The sequence below is a fragment of the Terrapene carolina genome, unplaced genomic scaffold (assembly GCF_002925995.2).
Source record: "Terrapene carolina triunguis isolate 2854851 unplaced genomic scaffold, T_m_triunguis-2.0 Scaffold171, whole genome shotgun sequence".
NCBI classification, from domain to species: domain Eukaryota; kingdom Metazoa; phylum Chordata; order Testudines; family Emydidae; genus Terrapene; species Terrapene triunguis.
The window spans coordinates 3,261,499-3,272,778 of NW_020664522.1; positions in this window are offsets into that span (position 1 = coordinate 3,261,499).

Consider the following 11,280-nt stretch of genomic DNA (forward strand, 5'->3'; position numbering starts at 1 on the left):
GGGCAAATGGAATATAGTGAGTACATTTAATGAACTAAAAGGTAAAAGAAATCAGCTGAGAAATGCCTGTAGAACGGACATGCAGAAAATTAAAGCCTCAGGCTTAAGACACGATAGACTGGACTGTACGAAAGGTAACATTTATAAATGGATGCAGAGTTCAGAATTCATCTCAGGGAGTGGAGGTGGGGTGTTTAGGTCCATTCTATAGTGGGTAGTGGTTTCAGCTGGTACAGTGGAAATGGGACTGTCAGGGTCACTAGAGATGGGTGAATCTGTGTGCCTAATTTCAAATTCCTTTGCAAATGTTGGCCTTGAAGGATTAAGTTGGCTGTTACTGGGTTTTTGTTCTGTTGAGGAGGGTTTGAATAAAAAGCAGCAGAGGGGGTGGAGAATAAAATATTGGTCAGTTTCCCAGCCGCTACAAAATCAGTGATGCAGAATCTGGGCTGATTCTAACTGTAACTTGCTTTATCTACACATGTACACCAGTCCTGGAACAAAGGTGGTCAAACAGCATGTAGGTCAATCCCTGCTTCCAGGAATTTCAGTCCAACATCAATGGCTGATTCCTAGGAAGCAACTCTGCCTCAAGAATTGACTATTCAGAGACAAAGATAATGAGCAAGCTTTCCTGCTGCTTGTCCAGCGCCTTCTCTCTTCAAGCTGTCCCTGCACAGAACCTTGCATAACCCAGTCTAGCAACTGCACAGCATATCTTCCTAGTAAAAATTTGCTCACGCAGTAAGAAAAGGAACGTAGAATTCTAAGTATATGAGCACCACCATCTGCCATAACAATACTTACTGAAAAAAGAAGGTGAAAGATGGAGTGAAGAGCTGGGCAGTTTGAGAAAAAGCTACAGAGGGTTCAATTCAATGTTATCCCGTGGCCCTTTTGGGTCCAGGTGAAAACACTCTGTCACTGTGGGCCTCTATGCCAGGTGAGATATGCTGGAGTGGGGAGGGGATTGGCATTCCAGGGTGTGACCAGGAAGGGGGTGTGTTTGAGGTGTTCACTGTTCTTATTCCTCAATAGTTCTGTGGATACTGGCTGCGGGAGCTGAGGTCTTACTTTGTAGAACTGGAACATTTGCCTCAGCTAGTGGACAAGCACTGAACTGGAGAAGGACAGGGCCTCCTCACCCTTTATTCAGTCTGGACCTGTTTCCTTGTGAAGTAGCTTGTAGGAAGCCTGTGGTTCTGAGGCTTCAAACAATTGTCTGGCATTTTCCATGGATCTTCAAAAGTGAGGGGCATCTGCATGAGAACGGAAGGGAGCTGGTGCTGTCACCAGGACCAGACGGTCTTCATCCAAGAGTTCAGAAGGAACTCAAATATGAAATTGCAGAACTACTAACTGTGGTTTGTAATCTATTGCTTGTACCAGATGATGGGAGGTTAGCTAACATAGCGCCAATTTTTTAAAAAGGCTCCAGAGGCGATCCTGGTGATTGCAGGCTGGAGGTCTAACTTCAGGGCCAGGCAAATTAGTTGAAACTATAGTGAAGAACAGAATTATCAGATACATAGATGAACACAATATGTTGGGGAAGAGTCAACATGGCTTTTGTAAAGGGAAATCATGCCTCACCAATCTATTAGAATTCTTTGAGGGAGTCAACAAGCCTGTGCACAAGGGTGATCCAGTGGATATAGTGTAGAACTTCCAGAAAGCCTTTGATAGGGTCCCTCACCAAAGGTTCTTAAGCAAAATAAGCAGTCATGGGGTAAGAGGGAAGGTTTGTAATGGATCACAGATCCATGGTTAAAGGATAGGAAACAAAGGGTAGATAAATGGTCAGTTTTTACAGAGGAGAAAGACAAATATCTTTGGGGGACCCCACTCTGTACTGGGACCAATGCTGTTCAACATATTCATAAATGATCTGGAAAAAGGGATGAACAGTGAGGTGTCAATGTTTGCACATGATACAAAAAGTTACTCAAGATAGTTAGTTCCGGAGCTGTCTGTGAAGAGTTACAAAGCAATCTCACAAAACTGGGTGACTTGGCAACAAAATAGTGGATGAAATTCAGTGTTGATAAGTGCAAGTTGTGCACCTTGAAAAACATAATCCCAGCTATACATACAAAATGATGGGGTCTAAATTAGCTGTTACCACTGAAAAAAGAGATCTCGGGGTCATCGTGGATAGTTCTCTGAAAACATCTGCTCAATGTGCAGCAGCAGTCAAAAAAGCTAACAGAATGTTAGGGGCCATTAGGAAAGGGATAGATAATAAGACAGAAAATATCATAATGCCACTATATAAAATCCATGGTACGCCCACACCTTGAATACTATGTGCAGTTCTGGTTGCTCCATCTCAAAAAAGGATATATTAGAATTGAAAAAAGTACATAGACGGGCGAGAAATTGATTAGGGGTATGACACAGCTTCCAAATGAGGAGAGATTAAAAAAGTCTGGGACTGTTCAGCTTAGAAAAGAGATGACTAAAGGGGGGATATGATAGAGGTCTAGCAAATCATGAATAGCGTGCAGGAAGTGCTATTTACCCCTTTATATAACAAATGAACCAGAGGTCACCCAGTGAAATTAATAGGCAAAAGGTTTAAAACAAACATAAGGAAGTACTTCTTTACACAATGCACAGCCAACCTATGGAACTCCTTGCCAGAGGATCTTGTGAAGGCCAAAAGTATAACTGGGTTCCAAAGAGAATTAGATACATTTGTGGAGGATAGGTCCATCAATAGCTATTCGCCAAGATGGCGAATGATGTAACCCCATGCTCTTGATGTCCCTAAACCTCTAACTGCCAGAAGCTGGGACTGTATGACAGGGAATGGACAACGTGGTAATTGCTCAGTTCATTCCCTCAGAAGCATCTAGCATCTGCCACTGTCGGAAGACAGGATACTGGGCTAGATGGACCACTGGTCTGACTCACTATGGCCATTCTTATACAGGGAGGAGAGGGGGTTCTCTATACAAGGTAAACCCCAAGGCGGGGGAACTGAGCCATTTAACTGTGAGAGAAGAATTCAGTATCATCTCTGGCAAGAGGTCAAACCACCTACCTTTTAGTTTTTAATGCACTTTTGAAGGATTTTTTTCTTCCTCTGTATTTTGATGCTGTTTTCCACATGGCTTTGAGAACCTCTCAGTGCATTGTCCTTATGTTCTGGCTAGGTTCTTTTTGCTCCTGCCTGTTGCTGTTTGGAGCATGGCTCAGGGAGCTCATTTTCTTCTGATTTCTTCTCCCTGAACATAAAGAAAAAGTCTCTTGCTGTGATGGAAGGATCCACCTGCCTGAATGAAGCCACGGTGGATGGTATCTTGGTAATGGGAGGGAGGATGGTCTTGTGGTGATAGGCGCTGACTTCCCCTCTTTTCCGTGGGTGCTTGACCCCCGCTCTGCCTCTGCCCCGCCCCCACTCCACCCCTTTCATGATGCCCCGCCCCTGCCCTGCCTCTTCCCACCCCTTACCTGCCCCAACTCCGCCCCCTCCCTGCCCCTATTCCAACTCCTTCCCCAAATCCCCGGCCCGGCCCTGCCTCTTCCCCGCCTCCTCCCCTGAGCACGCCACGTTCCCACTTAGGGTGATCAGATGTCCCGATTTTATAGGGACAGTCCCGATTTTTGGGTCTTTTTCTTATATAGGCTCCTATTACCCCCAACCCCTTGTCCCGATTTTTCACACTTGCTGTCTGGTCACCCTATTCCCACTCCTCCCCCCATCCCAGACCGTGCAAACAGCTGTTTGGCGGCGGCCGGGCAGGAAGCGCTGGGAGGTAGGCGGAGGAGCGGGGATGCAGTACGCTCGGGGGGGGGGAAGAGGAGGAGGTGAGGCGGGGCGGAGGGGTGCTTGGCTGCCGGTGGGTGCAGAGCACCCACTAATTTTTCCCCGTGGGTGCTCCAGCCCGGAGTACCCACAGAGTCGGCGCCTATGCTTGTGGTTAAAGTAGCAGCTTGGTAATAAGAAGGGCTGAGTTCTTATCCTGGCTTGGCCTTAGACCCTCTGTATGACCTGGGGTTAGTCATTTGATTTCTCTGTGCCTCAGTTCCCCATCTGTAAAACAGGAATGTTAATCCTTCCTTTCTAACAATCAAAAATATGTTTCTAGTACTTGGAGATTCCCCAGACAGAAGATAATACACTACTGTCACTCTTAGTTAAATGGTAGGGAAGGAAATGTTCTTCTCCAGCTTTTAAAAAGGCACCTCAAACTCTCTAATCACTCTCTCTGGCCAATTTCTAAGGTCTCTACTCTGTCCCTATGATATCTACCTGCCATTGTATATTAGTGCCATGCAGTCACAGAGTCAAAATAACATAGAATTAAACCACACAAAAACAGCTCTCTTGAGAGGAGTCTTTGAAATTCTGATGAACAGATGGATGCTCAACCAATGTGCCACTTTGCTAGTTGCATGTCACACACCCACTGGTCACAGACATTTTTTTACTATGAGCTCAACCCTGGAGAAATTCAAGCAGCTTGAGAGCTCTTTGGAGTCCCAGCCTGCAAGCTACACATGAGACAGTGTTAGGAAACAGATGGTGTTCTCCAGGGGAGTAACAAATTCCATCTCTGACCTCTGCAATGGAACAGGCTTTACTACACAAGGAGAGAAATCGGCATCGCTTGGTCTTTCGGGGCTAATCCATCCCAGAGCAAAGGGGGGCAGTATAAAGGCTCCATTTGCCTAAATCCTAACTTATACCCAGCTGCCCAATAGCTTCTATAGGCCTTGTGACAACCAGGGAATACACAATGTGTAGAACTCCTCCTGGGGCTCTTGCAGGGGGTGAATATATGTGTGTTGGGGGAGGGTTACAGAGCTGTCTCTGCACATGGCAGGAAGGGCCTCCTACAGGAGGGAGTACTAACTGAGGGAAAGAGAATGCAGGGCAATCCCTGAACTTTATCCTGGAATTACTGGGAATTTTTCCATTGATATCAGTGGGAACAGGATCAGGCCTATGAAGAGAAGACCAGCAGATTGCACAGAGCTCACTGGATGAACAGAGCCAAAGTGGCAGGTGGAAGGTAATTCAGTTAGTTAATATGGGCCACACAAATGCAATCAAACAAGGCAGTAATGGTTCCCCCTGTGTTTAAAGTGCCTCAGAAGGATTGGTGCAAGGTTCCTGAGCTCTGACTCCCATACAGCTATCCCCTTTGGGGAGAGAGACAGAGTCAAATAATTTGAAAATGCCAGAAAACTGTGGTTTTCTCCATAGGATTTAAAGCAGGGTTAAGGGTCCGAGCTATTAATGTTCAGGTCTAAGGGAAATATTCCTTCGAGAAATCTCTGTGTTAATCTCACTGAAAAACCTGCGCTGAGAAATTAGCTTAATGCTAAACTCAATGGGGAATTGCTACACAGAAATCACAGGGTGCTAAACCATCTGAGAAACCAACACCAGAGAAACACTGATAAGTAAGGATACGATTCTGTCACGGAGGTCACAGATTCCGTGACTTTCTGGGACCTCTGTGACTTCTTCTGGGACTGGGCTGGAGCCGCTGTCAGCCCCAGGCCATCAGAGAAGGGCTGAAGCAGCGGCTGGGGTTGGGTCAGCACCTCTGGGGCTGAAGTAGCGGTGGTCAGCCCCTGACGCAGGAGCAGTGGCAGGGCTGGAGCAGCTGCCGGCGGTCAGCCCTGGTGCTGCCAGAGCAGAAGCAGTGGTCCCTGGGCTGCCGGAACAGCAGTCAGCCCTGGGCCCACTGCAGCAGCGGCTGGGCAGCATCTTAACCTTACTGATAAGAAATATAAGCTCTTTTGGGCAGGGAGGATCCTTTTGTCTTGTGTTTGTACAGCACCTAGCACAGTGGGGCCCTGGTTCATGGCTGGGGCTCCTAGGCACTACCGTAATACAGATAATAAATATTCCCAGTATTTGAAATCATTGATGCTTGCACCAAGCTGTGAGCAGTTCATAGCCTGGAGAGTGAAATTTTAGAGCTCACAGATGCAAGAGACTCTTCTAATGCATTAGTGAGCCAAGTATAGTACAGAGAGTTGCTGTATAAATGTGCATTACACTGTTCTGCCATTGTGCCTCCGTTATTCATTGCTGTTCTAGTCCCTCTTCCACTCCTCCCAAGTTCTATCAATACCACTCAGTCCCAGACTGCAGCAGCCAGTTATTTCAGCCCCGGCCTTCTCCTTAATAGAATCCACATGTCGTGCCAGACTCTGTGGTTTTTGCAAAGTGACCTAACCTCCATTAGGGACGTGGACGAGACCAAATCTTTCCATTTTTTCCTCAACTAGATTTGATGCTGTCTCTCTGCAAGTTAAAAAAGCTGATAGCTAATGCACTGACCCGCTGTGTCATCCTTGTTGGAGCTGTCAGGTTCTAACCCCTAATGACCTCTTTAGCTCTATCACAAAACTATTTCATGAGAACCTTAGGTTAGATGAGAGCAGATAATGGAGATCACAGTGTATTCCACCCCCACCCCCACCCCAGCAACTCCCATTCCAGGGAGTTCTATTCCCAAAGTCATGGGTGAGACCGTTTTCTCTCTCCTTCATCCTCCACTCTGACCCTTGTTTTTTCTGCTTCTTAGCTTGGAAGTCACCAGCCCTAGCCCTACGCTTATCCCATGAATGGCCACAGTGAAAGCAAAGTCCCCTTCTCTCTCCCTCCTGCCTTTTTGTATTTTAGTTTCTCCTGAGTGGGTGGATTTTGCTCTCAGATGGAGAGCGGGGGAGAGTGTGGGAGCAGGTAGTGCTCACTTTGGTAGGCTGGAGGTGCCTGCGCTCATGGCAGGGTGATGTCTACTGGGGGCATCTGTAAAGCAGATCCCCCCCTTCCATAGCTCTTAGCTATGGGTGGGATTGGAGAGAGTTGCCAGAAAGAATCAAAGTAGGAACTCTCCAGACGAGGAAGGAACAGTAATGGAGGGTCAGCAGGGGGTCTCTCTGAATATATGTGCCCCCCACTTTGTTATAGAGTTGTCTCTGGCATAACAGCTTCATTTAACCCTGTTAAAAGCTTCTCACTATGTCTTCACTTGCTTTGCATATAATGCTCTCACCCAGCATGCCGAGCTGGTGAGAATACTGTTCTAATGAGAGGGAGGCTGCAGGTCTGCTTGCAAATCGACCCCCACTGGGGCTCAGAGCTCCCCTCTGCAGAGCTGGAAGAGTGGAAGGGCCCCAGCCAGAAAGTACAGGGCTGAGGGCAAGATATCAAAGCAAGGTCCTCCTTGTAGCCCCACCAGGGCCGGCTCCAGGGTTTTGGCCGCCCCAAGCAGCCAAAACCAAAAAAAAAAAAAAAAAGCCACGATCGCGGTCTAAAAAAAGCCGCAATCGCGTTCTGGCGGCGGCAATTCGGCGGGAGGTCCTTCACTCCCAGGCGGAGTGAGGGACCGTCCGCCGAATTGCTGCCGAATACCTGGAACTGCCGCCCCTGTCCGGAACGGCTGCCCCAAGCACCTGCTTGAGAAGCTGGTGCCTGGAGCCGGCCCAGAGCCCCACCCAAACTGTGATTGCCTAAATGTCCTCCCCTCCCCACTGCCCTGCCTCCTTCCCCTGTGGGCTCACTTCCCCATTAGATTTATTCCCCTCCTCTCCCAACACATGCATTCTGAAACTTTTATTTCAGCCGCAGCCAGAGATCGGACTCACTCACCCGTTGCTCAAATTCCCCTTTGCACCCCCTGATGAACTACCCACTCCCACCCATGCTGGGACCCAGATGCATGCGTGCATTCATCCAGGTACTACGGCAAACAGTCAGCCAGACACATTCGTTGGCCCCTGATTCTCATTCCCTAATTCCTGTGCTTGGGGGACAGGTGGGCATAGCAAAGGTGGCATTAGTCTATCTTGGAGCTGCTTGTATTCTGGAGAAACAGAGAGGAGCTGGAGTGTAGGGCACTCCAGCCACACCCTAGACCTGCCCCCTATACTAGAGACTGGTAGAAAGACTTTGCCTATGTTAGCATTAGTAGAACCCAGACCTGGGCCCACTCACTGCAGTGGAGCTTCACTGCTGTAAATCCAGAAGCACTGAGAGCGGATTCCAACCCTTACTCTGGAAAAGTGAGATGCTTTAAAAGTAAAGTTTGCTGTAACCTGCTCTGCACGTTCCTTCCCTCCCCTGTCATCTGCAGCTGAGCCATCCTAGGGGGATTTATTGCTCATAGATCGTGAGACACTGGGAACTGTCTTTTCTCAGTTATACCACGCCACCCTCTTTCCAGCAAGGAGCCTGTGAAGCACTCAGCTGCCTCTCTGGATCCTAGGCTGTGACGTGTGGCTCCATCGAGAGAGCAGTATCCAGGATACCCAGAACCAGCAGAGCCAGCCAATCGCAGCCTCTGAGAAGCCAGTTCCACAGAGGAGCAGACCCTTCATAACTGATTGAGCCATGCCTGTTCGTTTCAAGGAAACCAGTGGCACTGAAGTTAGCCGGGAGTGTTAAGAGGAAGAGACAGAACAGCTGAGCGCCAGTCGCTGGTGATGCCGTGTAGCACTGCTTGATTTACAAGGACACACAAGGTAAATAATTCTGTAAACTTTGTTTCAGCAGCTCTTGCTCGGTGAAAAGGAGAAACACCGGCAGGATCCATCTCTGTACTTTATGGCCCTGGCTGCTGTAGTATCCGAATGCCTCATAGTTAGGGCTGCAGGTTTGTCATGGTGCAGAAAAAGTAATTGATATCAGGATTTCTCGGATTGTCCGTGACTTCCAGCAGGAAGGCTCTAGGGGGGTTGCTGGCTTGGTGTAGAGAGGAGGACCGGGGCTGGGGTGTGTGGGAGCCCACCCCTCATACACTCCACAGCCGTGGCTCCTGGGTCCCACTGGCTGGGCCTGGCTCCCTGCCCTGGGTTGTGATCTGGTGTGTGGGGATCACAGCATCACCCACTCAAATTTGGCGCTACAGCCCCTCTGTCATGACAGAGGGGCCATAGGGCCACACCTGAGCGATGCTGCAACCCTGTGCACCAGGTTGCAACATACAGAGCGAGGAGCCTTGGTCCAGCTCTGCAGGACACAGGAGCTGCTGCTGCCCACGTCCGGAGTGAGCGTGGAGCAGGCTTGCTCCTCACCCCTGGCCCCCCTGTGTCCCTGGAGTCTCCCCTCCTCATCGTGCCAGGATAAGGTTGTGGTGCCGAGGCGAATGGTGCAGCTGGGGGTGGTCAGTCCCCCCTCATTTGTCGAGACACTTTTTATAAAAAATCACGGAGCAGATGCTAAACCCATGACTTTTACTACATTTACCGTGACTGCTCTGTGATTTTTGATTAAAAAATGCTGTGACAAATCTGCAGCCCAACTCAGAATCGTTAATGGATTTTATCCTTATCCAGTGAGGAAGGGAGGTATTATCCCCATTTTACAGACGGGGAACTGAAGCACAGGGTAGATCAAGTGAATTGCCCAAAGTCACACAGCAGGTTCATGGCAGAGCTGGGAACTGAATCCTGGTCTCCTGAGCCCTGTTCATTAGGTCACCCTTCACACCCCAGAGCTCCACCTGGTTAAAGCAAGCTAGCCAATGGCCTTTGCAGCTGTATTAGCAATGTAAGCAGAGTAGCATTTCAAAATACTGATGTCAGAGAGAGCGACTGAACGTGCTAAGTGTTTTGTGGATTGGCAAGAGAAAGCTGCTGGAATTCTGCTATGTTCTGATCTAATGCTTCTTTTCAAGGGAGAATTTGATCTGGTGTGAGATGGCAAGAGGTTCTGGGCTTTGTTCAGGAAGGGACACTTTGACCACTACTAGCCCCAAGGGAAAACTTGATCACTACCCAGCCGGACACTGCTTGATATTCTTAGAACTGTACAGAGAGACATTCCTAGGAACTAAGGAAAATGACTAGCTGCAGATTTCATTAGAACATGACTCTGGAGAGCAAATTGTGAAAGATCCATCTGCAATTTGGAGTTCATGAGAGATGGAAGTGCCCAGCGCCTTGTCAGGGTTTGACCCTGACTGAGAGAAGATGTTGAGGGCATCCCAAAGTTCTATGGCTAAATGTTGAAACTGGCTGTACAATCCCTTCGTGCCGGCTACAAATTATACCTTGGTCCTTTGAGCTCAGCAGAACAGTATTTGCTTTCAGTTGTACAGACAGCTGCATTGCACATGCATATTGATTTGACATTCATTAAAGCACCCTGAGTGTGATCAGTTTTGCAAGGAAACATTATTATCCTTTCCAAAAATTTAAATACCTGACGGGCTTATGGAGATCCAAGAGGACATTGGAATAGGGCAGATAGGCTCTTCTACAAGCGGTAATGGTCTGGGTAACAAAGGCAGTGAGGAGTGGATTAAAGGAAGATTTTGGCCTTATGTCAGGAGAAGGATGGACCCACCTGGAAGACAGAGCAGTAGTACAGTGCACAGATGTTTGCTGCAGGCTGGCACCCGTTGGGACGGGGATGGACTGCCTCAGTTGGGAGGAAGATCAAGGATGCTGGATTGGGAGGAAGATAAATCTTCCGGGGGGCTGGAAGGAGCAGTTTGTCCCTCTAGGAGGAGGCCAGGAGATGGGGCTGGGAGGGAGATATGGTTAGGGGCAGGGCCGGCTCAGGTTTTTTGCCGCCCCAAGCAGCAAAAGAAAAAGAAAAAAAAAAAGCCGTGATCGGCGGCACTTGCAGCGGCGGTGAGTCCTTCACTCCCAGAGGGACTGAGGGACCTGCCGCCGAATTGCTGCCGAAGACCCGGACATGCTGCCCCTTCCCATTGGCTGCCCCAAGCACCTACTTCATTCGCTGGCTCCTGGAGCCGGCCCTAGTTAGGGGAAGCAAAACCCATTTGGCCAAGCTGCAAAATGTGAACCTGGATTTAGAACACTGTAAAGTTTGGGGTGTTTGGATCCCAAGGTAGGGAGTGGGAACAGGCTCAGCCCATTGGAGAGAGAGGGATAACTTGCAAAACTGCTCTTTGCTTCTGGCGCTGGATTTCCAATGCCATCATAGGCCTGGGTTTTCTGCATCTGGAGTTTTGGTGTGAACGTGTCTCTAGCCACCCTAGTGACAGTTGTAAGACTCCTTTCCCACCATACAGACTGATTTTGCCGGGGCTGGAAGGCTAGGGGGGTTATGGAAACAAGGCACTGGAGAGTTTAGCATGTGGAATTGCCTAATGTCTTAGACCAGGGGTTCTCAAACTTCATTGCACCCCGAACCCCTTCTGACAACAAAAATTACTACATGACTGCAGGAGGGGGAGGCCAAAGCCAAAGCCCCACTGCCCGAGGTTGGATGGGGGCGGGGGTCAAAGCCGAAGGCCAAGAGCTTCAGCCCCAGGCGGGGGGCCTGTAGCCCGAGCTCTGCCA